Source organism: Sus scrofa, chromosome 3, assembly GCF_054392235.1.
Source record: "Sus scrofa isolate SSC_HxYL_T2T_F1_AM1 chromosome 3, Sscrofa_HxYL_maternal_Yorkshire_Landrace_v2.0, whole genome shotgun sequence".
Taxonomy (NCBI): Eukaryota; Metazoa; Chordata; class Mammalia; order Artiodactyla; family Suidae; genus Sus; species Sus scrofa.
In genome coordinates this window covers 111,555,087-111,569,190 of record NC_139385.1, presented here as the reverse complement: position 1 = coordinate 111,569,190, position 14,104 = coordinate 111,555,087, and the positions used below count along the sequence as shown (strand labels likewise).

The 14,104-nt window shown below is 32.7% G+C and overlaps 1 protein-coding gene across 1 annotated transcript in view; it reads left to right on the top strand.

Annotated features, from left to right (window-relative positions):
- Window positions 1-4,738, top strand: part of LOC146404857 (uncharacterized) — a 464,658-nt gene extending 459,920 nt beyond the window's left edge. The window contains exon 13 of the mRNA XM_085019480.1: window positions 3,911-4,738. The gene's annotated coding sequence lies outside the window, so the exon portion shown is untranslated. The remainder of the gene's footprint in view (window positions 1-3,910) is intronic.
- The last annotated feature ends 9,366 nt before the right edge of the window (window positions 4,739-14,104 follow it).

The following is a 14,104-nucleotide window of genomic DNA, read 5'->3' as shown; positions in this document are numbered from 1 at the left end:
TAGTTTCATGTGCTATGCACTATATCCTTATCGCTTATTTTATTCATAGTAATCTGTACCTTTTAACTCTATACACATATCATATGCCCCCTTTCTTCTCCCCACTGGTAAACATTAGTTTGTTTTCTATATCTCTGAGTCTGTTTCTGTTTTACTATATGCATTCATTTATTTTTTAGTTCACATAAAAGTGATATCATACAATATTTTGACTTCTTTCAGTAAGCATACTATTTCTAGATTCATGTACATTGCTGCAAATAGCAGAATTTCATTCTTTCTCATGGTTGAGTGACATTCCAGTGTGTGTGTACACATTTTTATTCATTTTTCAGTTGATGGATACTTGAGTTACATATCTTAGCTATTGCATATGGTGCTGCTGTGAACATTGGAGCATAAGTATCTCTCAAAATTAGTGTTTTCATTTTTTTCCACATATATAACTAGGAGAGGAATTGCTGGAAAATGTGGTAGTTCTATTTTTAGTTTTTTGAGAAATTTCCATATTTTTCCATAGTGACTGCACCAATTTATATTCCCACCAAGAGTGTACAAGGATTCCCTTTTCTTCACATCCTCACCAACCCTTTTTTTTAATTTTAATTTTTATTATTATTTTATTTATTTATTTATTTATTTATTTATTTATGTCTTTTTGCCATTTCTTGGGCTGCTCCCGCGGCATATGGGAGGTCTAATCGGAGCTGTAGCTGCCAGCCTATGCCAGAGCCACAGCAACGCAGGATCCGAGCCCAATCTGCGACCTACACCACAGCTCACAGCAACGCCGGATCGTTAACCCACTGAGCAAGGGCAGGGATTGAACCTGCAACCTCATGGTTCCTAGTCAGATTCGTTAACCACTGCGCCACGACGGGAACTCCCTTTCTTTTCCTTTTTTTTTTTTCTTTTTGCCTTTGCTAGGGCCACTCCTGCGACACATGGAGGTTCCCAGGCTAGGGGTCTAATCGGAGCTGTAGCTGCCAGCCTATGCCAGAGCCACAGCAACACAGGATCCAAGCTGTGTTTGCGACCTACACCACAGCTCACCGCAACGCTGAATCCTTGACCCACTGAGCAAAGCCAGGGATCGAAGTTGCAACCTCATGGTTCCTAGTCTGATTCGTTAACCACTGAGCCACGACGGGAACTCCCTTTTTTATCTGTATGTTTTGATGATAGTCTTTCCAACATGTATGAGATAATAACTCATTCTTATTTTGATTTGCATTTTTCTAATAATCAGCAGTGTTGAGCATCTTTTTTGTGTACCTATTAACCATTTGTATGTCTTATTTGGAAAAGTGTCTATTCAGGTCTTCTGCCCATTTTTTATTATTTTCTATAATGAGTTGCATAAGCTGTATATGTATTTTGGACATTAACCCCATGTTAGTCCTTGGTCACATCATTTCCAAATAGTTTCTCCCATTCTAGTAGTTTGTCTTTCATTTTGTCAGTGGTTTCTTTTGCTTTGAAAAAACTTTTAGATTTAATTAGGTCTCTTCTTATTGCAGCCTGACCAATACTTGCCTTGTTCTTATTGTGTAACTTATTTAACAATATGAAGTAAGTCCCTTTTCTATATGCCTTAGCAAATTGTCATACTTGTTATGTTTAGATTAGCTCCCAACATTTAGTCTGTGCTTTCAATGTTGTGAAATATCCTTGAGAGTTCCCTTAACATGGAGCATGTTACTGGTATCACTTATGTTGAGATGTGCTGTTACTTCATGAAGTAACAAATGAGAAGTGACCACTCATGGACAGACTTTGAAGGAAGTAACATGGTTGGTCATTGATCATGATACACTTCTGTTATTTATGCAGTGATTGTGTGCCAAAGAACTAGTATTAATATCTGTAATTTATCCAGTTACTCAGAGTTAAAACATTATAATATGAACAGCATTACTGGGGAGTGGTGTTATTTAGTTAAGTCATGGTAACTCAAAGGCATGCGTATTGAAACTGCAAAATAAGGACTGCCTCTGTGTATGTACATGTGTATTAAAATTTTATGATTATGTAATAACCAAATTAAGACTTGTATTCTCTCAGTACTAGACAGTTGCCTCATTTTAAACATGTATGTCCACTCTATCTTAAGGTAAATTATTGTTAACTTGAATTAGTTTATATTTTTCTACTTTAAGACCAAATAATTAGTCTTCAGTATATTTTTCTATATAAGTTATTTGAGAGAAAATAAAATTGAGGTTATCTTTTACGGATTTAAGTAAAAACTCCTTAAGTCTAATAAAATAAACAAGATGTTAAAACACAGAACAAACTACATACTTTGCAGTTAATTTAATTCACAGCCAGGCTCAGAGCAGTGCCTTTACGGCCCATTGTTTTTTTAATCCTCCTGGAAACAGTCACAGAAAAATTGTGATGCCTTAGTTTTCATGAAGCTGGTGAATAGAGTGAGTGCTGGTATGCAGGGTATGATGCATGTTTGATCCCTGGCCTCATTTAGTGGGTTAAGGATCTGGTGTTGCCATGAGCTGTGTAGGTCACAGATGTGGCACTGACCTGGAGTTTCTGTGGCTGTGGTGTAGGCTGGCAGCTGCTGCAACTCTGATTTGACCCCTAGCTGGGAACTTCCATATGCCCAAGTTGCGGCCTTAAAAGGGAAAAAATAAATAAATAAATAAACATAAGACAGGCCACAATAAAACTCTTAGAAGAGATCATAGGCAAATGTTCTCTGGTATAAATTGTACCAATGTTTTCTTAGGCCTCTTCTTCCAAGACAATAGAAATAAAAACATAATAAACAAATGGGAGCTAATCAAACTTAGAAGTTTGTACAGCAAATGAAACCATTACAAAAAGACAGCCCACAGCAAGGGAGAAATTATTTCCAAATGGTGCATCCAAGAAGGACTTAATTTTCAAAAACTGCCTTTCTTTTCAAATTCATATTGGTGGAAAGAGAAATCACATCAGAAACTTAAAGATAGAGCATTTTAAATGAAGAGAGAATGTTACTTTGACTGGACTTTTATTTTTTTTTTTGATGTGCATTAAAATTTTAAATCATCCAACATTTAATATTTAGAGAGAGGGCTGTTAGTACAGAATAATGAGAATTAGTCACTGTGCATATATTTTCTAAGTATGTAATCTGCCAAAACAATATTTCAGATATAACTCTCAGATGAATATTTAATTTCAATTTGGTTAGCTTTTCCTGTTGCTGTAAAATATTTCAATGCATTCATGAGGTTTCTGATAAAATATCAATCCATTCTATTATAGATATTTAGTTGGCATCTGACAGGTGATAAATAATTTATTAGGCTTCAAGAAATTTAAAATATAAGTGAAACACGTGATACCCTCTCAAAGAGCTCAGTGTTTTCATGTGTAGTTTTATTAAAATGAGAAGATTTCAAATTTGCTATTGGGGTTGTGATTTTTAAAGTTGTGATTTTTTTTCCTAATTATATCACCTACTATAATTAGTTCCACCTGTCTGACTCCTGGCCGAAACATCATTGTATACTATCTTGGGAGTAAAACCATCCTTCAATTTAGTCTGTTCAGACACACTCAGAAATTAATCAATGCAGTATTTTATATTCTTCTTGATGACCTCAGTATTTTTACATCTACACTCACCACAAGCCTTTCATTTTCTTTATTTACCAGCAATATTTTGTATAAAGAAATCAATAACTTAGATACATGTAAAAATATAGCACATTAAAATTGTCCTTGGTTTAAGATAAAACCATAAACACAGCAACCAGTCATGCTAACAACTGAATTAGTGACAATACATGTGGAAAGATCAGTCAAGAGTTTTTCAAATAGTCATTTGAATATTCTTATGTTATTGTTTATATAATAATATAATAAATATTACAAACATTCTCAGGAAATTTTTTTTTCACAGGTTGTTCAAACTCACAACAGCTTTTGTCCAGATGATGTTTTCTTCAATTTTATTGAGATATGTTTGACATGCAGGTAAGTTGAAGGTGTACAGTAAAATGATTTGATTTATATACATTAAGAAATGATTACCATAATAATTTTAATAAGCAGCTACATCTTATATATAGACACAAGATTAAAGAAACAGAAACATTTTTTATTTTTTATTTAAGGCATGTGCATTTTTTGAGATAATGCTATTGCACACTTAATACAGTGTAAATATCTTTTGTATGAACGCAGAAACCAAAATGGTTTTTGTGACTCGAGTTGAGATAATCTCTTTATTACTATGGTTTGGAATCAAGGCAGCAATATCTTTGAGGTTTGCCTGTCTTTTATTTATTGGTAAAAAACTTATCAAGGGTAGTTTGAACAGCATTTGCCTTGTTGTTGTTGTTTCTTTTTTAATTTACATCATCAAAAAAAATTTTAATTGAAATATAGTTGAAAAAGTATTGTGTTGGTGTCAGGTATATAACATAGCGATTATATATATACATGTATGTGTAACTGGGTCACCTTGCTGTAAGTAGAAAATTGACAGAATACTCTAAACCAGTGGTTTATTTTGCTTTTATTTCTGTTGCTTTGGGAGACTAGGAACTATGTCTCGTCATTTATGATGGAGCATGATAATGTGAGAAAAAAGAATGTATACATGTATGTGTAACTGGGTCACCTTGCTGTAAGTAGAAAATTGACAGAACACTGTAAACCAGCTATAATGAAAAAAAATGAAAATCATTATATATAAAAAGGCAAAATTATCAAAAAAAGAACAAAAGGAAGCTTTAGATAAAAAAATTCTCAAATTATGTTGACAAGAGTAATTCAAATAAATACAAATAAAAATTAGGATTTGATTCACGTACCTCTTTTCACATGCATATTAGAAGAGAGAAGAAAACATCTCTAGTTCCAACTCTCCATGAACAGGAAGTTAAACTAGAGAGGAAAGCATAAGTAAATATTACTCTCCTAAGACGGTGGTCTTCTTTCTTTCTTTCAAATTCTGCTCTAAAGGAAACTTACTAGTTTCACCGCAAAGCGAGTCATTCCACATATTTTCCCTAAAAATGTAGTCTTTTCTATTTTCAACATTATTAATTACTTCTCCTCTTTCTTAAATAAAATAAAATATACATGGAAAGATTAATCCCTATATAACAACATTTTTCTATAAATATATATGTATGTTATAAGTATAGCCAAAAATCTACCTATTTTACTGAATTTTTTTCTTGCTTAGTATCATTTCGGTATGTAATACTTTGGTTCTTTTTAGCAGAAAACATAAAAAGCGTTCTTAATACACTAAAACCTGAATTCATTATTTTTATTTATTTATGTATTTATGTATGTATTTATTTATTTATGTCTCTGCCTTTTCTAGGGCCGCTCCCACGGCACATGGAGGTTCCCAGGCTAGGGGTCGAATCAAAGCTGTAGCTGCCGGCTTATGCATGAGCTACAGCAACACAAGATCTGAGCCTCGTCTGTAACCTACACCACAGCTCAGGGCAACACCGAATCCTTAACCCACTGAGCAAGGCCAGGGATCGAACCCGCAATCTCATGGTTCCTAGTTGGATTTGTTAGCCACTGAGCCATGACAGGAACTTCAGAATTCATTATTTCTGAGATGATTTTATTTGAATAACTTATCTTTATTTTTGCTAGTCATTTTTTAAAAATACTTAATATTTTTTCCCAAAATAAAATACTCTTTGACTTAGAGCAGAAACTGCTTTTCTGTTGCATATCTGTTGTTCTTCCATCATGGAAAAAGCTATGAATCTCAAAATAAAATAGCAATGGTAACAGTAAACCAATTATAATGATTTTCTTAGAAGACTATCAACTCTATAGAATGATTTGTGAGTATGCTTTTATAGGAATTCACTATTGTTTTTCTACTGATTAGTTTATGATTATAGAACATATGCACATAGGATCTAAAATTTAGGTCAAAATTTTAAGGTTTGTGTGTAGATGAATTTACCAGTGTTATGGTCACCAAGTAAAGTTTTCCTTTATACTTCCATGTATATTCAGTTTTAAAAAATACAAATATCCAAAGTGCTTTTCAATTACAGTATTTTTACAAATGGAAAAATTTCTATGTCTACATCTATAACTGTACCTTCCAGAAATCATTTCAGATAGATAAAACAATGTTTTATGCATAAGCATTAAAATAAAGAACAGAAATTCTTTCAGTGTTACAAGGCAGATTTCCTACATTAATCTGAAAAAGTTTCTAACTAAACTATCTTCACTCTTATTGCTGTCCTTGTCATTGTTTTCCTTATATTCTTACAGGGTGTCAATAAAAATGAAAATATGTATGCGGTTATTCCCTGCTGCAGAAAATTATTTGTGTGAATAATGGTTCAAGAAATTTGTCTTGCTGTCTGCTAAATTATTGAAATGTAAACAATAGCATTCATTTATCTAAAATCAATATTTAGATGTTAAAGTTGAACCATTTCTTACAATTTTGATTTTTCTTCCAAGCTTCAATAATTATGAATAGGTCTCATTTTAGATAGTGGTGGTGATGTATCAGTTTCTTCAAATAGCAGTTAATGTTTGGAAGGTAAAGAACATTACCAAATATCCAAATATCCAAACACCCAGTGGTTAAAAAAAAAATCATTATAATATAACTCTGTTCTTTCCAAAACATCATAAAATACATAAAAATAAAGTAACTTAAAGATGTTTGGTGACATAATCTTTACTATTTTCAGTCATTATTCCTCTCTGTGAAGAAAGCTGTATCCTGTTACTTAAATAGTGATGAGGTTCAGAATAGTCCACCCCCCAAATATACCTCTTTGGCATATTGATTTTTTGAATAAAATTATGTCAAAAATCACTGATTCTAGAAAGACACTCTGACCCTTATTTGTCCTCCTGAAAGTAGGAAATAAAATTCCCATATAAAAGGTAACCCATCTGTACCAGAAGGTAGAGAGACATTTTTATCACCAGAGGTACGGAATTCAAAGAAAAGAAGGTCTAAAACAAATCTTGTTACTTCTTTACTCCTTTACTACCCTATACCCAAATCCTTTAAATTGTCAGTTCTTTAAAACTTCATTATTTCTTTGTATAAAAGATATAAAAGCTGCCTGCTTGGTTCACTTCTTTGAGCCTCATATTTCTATGAGCTCCTGTACATAGTAATTAATTTTTTTCTCCTGTTACTCTGTCTTATGTCAATTTAATTATTAGACAAGCCAAAGACCCTAGAAAGGAAAAAAAGTTTTCTTGCCTACAATAACATCTCAGAGTTGATCACATGTCAAAAGATAGAGTTGTGCCTGGAACACTAGGTCTTATTTATCTCAAGAAAGTATTTTGTTTTGTGCTCTCAGTTTTTCCACTGCAATGCAAATATCAGGTGTTTTGTCAATTATCTCCTTCCAAGATCAGTAGATTTAGAGTTGGACAGTAACCATGACCATAGCAGTGCATTATAACATGAATTGAGATTACTCAATTTTACCAAGAAATAAACCAGGTCTTTAGAGATTCTGCTGGCTCATTTAGGTGACCTCACTTGAAAATTAAAATAAAGCCCTTTAGTAATGGGCATGTGTTTGTGAATGTTTTCCTGAGAATATGTTTTTAGGAGGACTACTATTCAAAAATGAAGTTGACTCTTCTCATTTTTTATATGCAGTAAAATGCTCTTCCACAGTTGAATAAAATTTTGAAGTTTATTTGCATAAAAACAAAGGATGTCTGAGGTCTCAAGTAAGTGTTGCAAAGTGATGTCAACCAACAAATTACATTTCCCATTATTGTCCTAATAATAGCTTTCTTTGTTGAGAAGTTATAGTGCTTCATTTAGAAAATAGAAAACATGAGAAAATTAATGATATCATTCACAAAAAAACTGAAAACAAATCAGAAAATATAAATTCATTAAAAATGCCTATATTTATAGGCCTTTCTATTAAGCTATATATATGAATTATTTAAAATCTTTTTAAAAAGCACTGGCTTGAGAATAAAAAAACCTGAAAGTTCTTCATTAACCTAAAAACCGTGTTTTTCACAAAGAACAATTAAATCCATGAATTTCAGTATCTTTTGAAGACACTAGGGATACAGTATGAACTCCAACAGAAAACTTTCACATGCACGCAAGTCTAAGAACAATTATTTCCATAGCACAGGGTGTTCTATGCACAAAATTACAGGGTTAAGAGCATTTACTTGATTCACTAACCTGATATCCGCTTTATCCCATCCTCCAAGTTCTCCATATCTGGATTTGTAGCTAAAAGGTTTTGTTACATCAAGTTCTTTTTTCTGTTATACTAAATTTCAGTTTCTAATCACGGTTGAACCACATTTTACTCTGCAGATTCAACCATTTCAAATCAAGTTAGTCCGTTTTGGGTCTATTGTATATGTTTGTATGTATACACGTGTATTTAGTATATTTCTTTAAACACATAAAACATATATAAACTGGGTTGCAGCAGATCACACAGTATTTAGAGTGATATTATATACTACTTAGTTTTGCCTCTGCGGTTTGTATCTGGATCTTTGTATCAACATTTAATTGTAAGATCACATCTACCAACCTACCTATATCTGTTATTATGGACAAAATTTTCATATTTCTATAAACTAAATTAATTCTCTCTTATCTACTCAATTTCTCCTTCCTCTCCTTATTATCAATTTTTTATCTTTGTTAGATTATTTCAACTAGGATAAAAACCTGATATATGTCATATTAAAATATATATTCTGTTCCAGTTAATACCTCATTTCTTTATACAACAAAACTCCTTGAAAATAGTGAATCCATTTGTGATCCTTCATGTACTCTTCAAGCCCGTATAATCAGACCTTCTTCTAGATCACTATTGTTAAGGTCAACAGTGACCAGCACATTGCTACATCCAATGGTTTCAGTTCTCAAGACAGTTGATCACTTATTCCCTCATAAACCCTTTTTTTCACTCGGCTTCCAAAATGTCATTCCCTCCCGATTCTCTCCTACCATCATTGCTGTTACTCTTTTTCCCTGTTTTTTTCTTTTCCCTCTAACCAGTTGGAAAGCCTTAGCTAAGCTAAGACCTCAGACTTCTTTTCCTACACCTACTCTTTAGGAGACCTTGTTCAATCTTATAGCAGTAAATGTTATTTATATTCTTAGCATTCCCCATGTTTTATCTACAAATCTGACAACTCCTCTGAAGTCTAGACTTTCATATACAACTAATTAAATCAACATCTACAGTTGGATTTCTAATACTCATCTCAAACTGAACACCTTGATTGTTAGCTCTCCTAAATCCTCTCCTTCTCATCTACCCTGTTTAACTTAGAGTATTATACGTCTCCTCTATGTCTTTCATGCATCACACCCAATTAATCAGAAAATTCTTTGGGCTTAAGTTTCAAAATAGATCTGGAGTTTTCCCATTCTTGGAATTTCTACTGATAAAATCAAATTCCAAGCCATTGTTGTCTCTTATTTGGAGTATTGTAAAAGTTTATAAATGTACTGGCTCCCTACTCTGCCCTCATAATTATTCTTTCAAAATCTAAGATTATGTCACTCCATATATAAAAATCCTTTAATGAATTCCTTTCTTACAGTAAATAACAAAATTCAAACAGTATCTTACAAGACCCTACATAGTCTGACTTCCCCAAGCTATCTCCCTAATACTCATGTGCTATTATTTCCCCCCTCTCTAATTTTATTCCATTATACCCTACAAGTATACTTGGAGGACCAAAACACTCTGAGCATATTTTTGGCTAAATTATGTACACTCTCTCTTCTCTTTGCCTGAAATGCTGACTTTCAGATAAGATTGTAGCTCACTTCCTCACACTTTTCAGGTCTCTACTCAAATGTTCTATTTGGCAGTATATACCACTACCACCACCATCCTTAACTTATTGCTCCCTTGACCCATTTTAGTCTATTTATTAGAGGTTCATTATCTTCTTCTTTGCTAATTGAATGCCTCCCTCTTGCTGAAATAAAAGGATACTTAGAGCCAGGAGTTCCTTCCCTGATGTCTGTGACCCCAGAACTTGTAAAAATTTCTGGCACAAAGAAGGCATTCCATAAATCTATTGAAATGCTAAGAAAAAACCTCTATATTTCTCTTCCATCTCAAAATGTATCCCATGGTATGTTTCCTAATACACTTAACCATAAAATGATTTTGTTTTTCAACAACAACAACAAAAAAACACTTGATTTTCTGTCAAATATTTGTCCACCTATTGTCTTCTAATTTCTCCTATTGGGACTGATAACTGTGCATTACAGGTAATATTTTATATTTAATAATTAGGAATAAATTTAAATTTTTTTAGGACCACACCTGTGGAAGCTCCTAAGCTAGGGGTTGAATCAGAGCTGCAGCTACTGGCCTACACCACAGTCGCAGTAATGCCAGATCTGAGCAACATCTGTGACCCCTGCCACAGCTTGTGGAGATTCCAGATCCTTAACCCACTGAGAGAAGCCAGGGATCTAATCCACTTCCTCACAGACAACACATCAGGTTCTTAACCTGCTGAACCACAGTGGAAACCCCTAAAAACTTATTTTTAAAAGAAAATAAAGGTACAGAAATTTGATGGGACTATTACAAATGTTATGAAGCTCTCTAATACTTTAATTCTAAATTAATGTTTTAATTGCAAAGGAACTTAAACTGACTTCTAAATTAAAATAACTGCAATATAATGCACTTCAGCTGAGTAATTTTTGGAAATGATGCTAGATTATAGAATGTTTTCATCCTAGAACAAGTTGGGGAAATACACAAATCTAGACAGTAGTTTTGATGTAGTTACCATCTGGCCTCAAATTTGATGATTTCCCCATTGAATGTAGGATAAAATTCAAGTCTCTTATGTTGGTATTTAAGATTTTCTTTAACCTGTAAAATTTTATTACAGCTCGCATTTTAGTCCACCTCTATTGCTACCTTACAGCCCAAGATCCTGCCACAGCCCCATTACCCACACGCATTATAATGCTTCATGCCTCCTTGTTGATTGGCTCATATGGTACTATTGAGTATAGGAAGTTTGGGAGTCACACATGTGAGTTTGTATAATGACAAGTTTCTCTGAACTTTTCAAGTAAACTTTACATAAGTATTTTAACCAAGGTACTATGAATAATTAGATTTAAGACTTAGCAACTGTGTGACCATGGCTAAGCAATATCGCTCATCCAGTCTGCTTAGTTGTAAAATGAAAATAATTATCTACTCTATCATTCTATTATAAAAAAATAAAAAGTGCCTAATAAAATGCTTGAAACAAGTAGATACAAAGAGATGCATGTTTATTCTCTTTCCTTCTCCAATCCCCTATCATTCAACATCATTACCTGTGTATATTACAGCGCTATCTTTAGCATATAACTTCTCATTATGTAACTTCTCATTATATATCACAGTTCTTGTTCTTGAAGTTTTTTTCTATATAGCTTAATATATTATTATAGCCATAACCAAGGGACATACTCTCTATGGGCACAAATCCACTACTGTTTTCAAATTTTAAAGATGTAATATGAAGCTTTAGAATGTCTATATTAATAAGAAATTATAAAGGTTAAGATAGCTCACTTATGAGTCTGGTTTATCAAAAGTTGCTTTTAGATGAAATCTTTAAAATATATGAGTTTGTGTGCTGGGGAGGAAAAATTTTTCCTTTACCCTTCTAAGTTCTTATGGCTGAAATAAGAATTAAATTAACGACATAGATTAACAAGAGAAAATCAAAACAAAATTTAATAAGATGTATACATAGGAGAGATCCAGCAAAACTGAATAACTCTCAGGGAGGGGGAAATTGCCCCTTCCACTTCTCTTGACTTCTTATGGTTGGACTAATAATAAAATTGATACAAAACACATTAACAGGAGAAAAAGAGACAAATTTTGTGTGCATGGAAGTCTTACAGAAACGAAACCTAAGATGTGGCCAAAATAGACAGCTTTTATATTTCTTAGACAAAGAAATAATAAAGTTGTGCAAATTGACAGGTCAAAGAAACTTGGGGTTTAGATGGTAATTAGTGAAGAATCTAAACAGAGTTTGGGTTTTGGATACTAATTAAAGAAGTAACGATGTTGATGTGGGCTTCTCAGCCTGAATCCCTGTCTCTGATGATGAAGGTGTCCTTCTACCTCTAGATGCAGGGAATGAAAATATTACTTGAGAAACTCTTATTTCCTGCCTTCAGGGAAACAGAAAGGAGGGTCTGAGGATAGTTCTTCTGTTGGCCATTTCTTAAGAAACTTTAATTCAAGGTAATTCATGTGCCATTGAAGCACATTCGGGGGCAACCTGCTATGAGACCCAGACATCACCAAAATAGCAGAAGCCCTCACCTTAAATACCATCTTCAGCTGAAGACAAAAAAAAAATCTGTTCTGGGGTAGTGACTTTGCATTTCAAAGAGGAGGAAACAATCAACATGGGGAGATGGAAAAGCAATGTTTGGTAAACACATGTTTGCTGGGTCGTGAAGAGACAATTGGACACAGAGTCATCTCTGGTTTGCCACACCATACCTATCTCATATTCTTTGCAGGTATTTCTGGTGATAGCTCTATTACAGGAATAGCCCCCTTATCAAAGCTCTTTAGATAGCTAAGGGGGAGGTAAAAAAAAGACTTCCCAAGTCTTCTGTTTCTTAAAAATAATCTGCCTAAATTAATCTTTAGCTAAAGCAGAATTTTTGAGGTGGTAAATTTTGCTCCCCTGTACATGTAATCATCCATCATTGTTTTAATTTTCTGATGAACATTAATAAAAATGATCTGAGGTGTCATGATGTGATTTTAATAACTTTAGTATAACTAGTTTCTGATCTTATTCATAGAAATGTGAAATACCTTGCAGAAAGATTATTTTCTTTAAACCGTATATTTTAAAATAACATAATCCTACTTCAAAATTACTGTACCTTTTCTTTAAATCAAAGATGTTTAAACTTTCTCATTAGCTGAACTAGATAAATATTTTATAAGTCTAGATAAAATGAAAGCTCTATGTTGAAATTAGAATATTTTCTCAGAGGAAGCAAAAACCAAAAATTTGGAGGCTAACTTTGGTTAGATAAATAGGATTTGCTATTTCTGTCACATTATCCAAAACAGCATATTTTCTTCTGGCTTTATAGATTGTGTTTTTAGTGCCTGTTGGGTCATTTTGTCCATTAAGCACTTTCCTTCAAGGTACTGTGTAGTTGTTCCTTTTAAGAACAATGTAGCAAATAATCTGTTGTCAAATGTTCTGATGGTTTCCTATTTTTTTCCCTAAGTACTAGATATTTTTTTTACATCAATTGAATTTGTAATCATGACCATTTGTCCAGGAGAAAAAATGCTTTCAGATTGAAAAATAGACCAATTTAAATGAAAGCTCATTTTGACATTTAAGCCTCAAGTAAAAATTAAGCTTTGCCAATAGTATTAAATAAGAAAAAGAAAGAAAATTGGAAAAAGGTAATTTGGGTAGACTACAATAATTGTAAATCAGATAAAGTTTGTGTTCTTTTTCATTCTATCCTTATTTTCTGTAACATTATTTTAAATATATATTCTTGCAACTTATCTGAATATTACAAGAAAAACTAAACTGTGTCTCATGTTTGAAAAAATATTCTTTTGAGTACATTGAATATTCTGAAGAATTTATTATCCATCTTATTTTTCATTATAACTGTTATTCTGCCAGAATTATTTTCTATAAATTTTAGTTTTCTTGAAAACTTCCCATAGATTTGAAAATATTATCAAATCTATTGTTATAATAAAGAAGTCTTTGAAAAATCTTAGAAAATGGTAAAATGATAAATACAATTAATGTCATCAGCATTAGTCCTAGGTCTATATTATTAAGGTTAAGATTTTTTATGTAATAGCTAGAAAGAGCTAAAGATGCAGATATGAATAGATAGATATCATACCTATCTACCTATTATCTATCTACTTATCTATCTACCTACCTATCATCTAGCTATCTCTTCTAATGATTATGGATGCCCCACAGTAAATATCTTTACAATAAAGAGCAGCCTTTTTAAAAATAAAATTTAATGGGACAAGAAATTGCAAATCACTTTGAT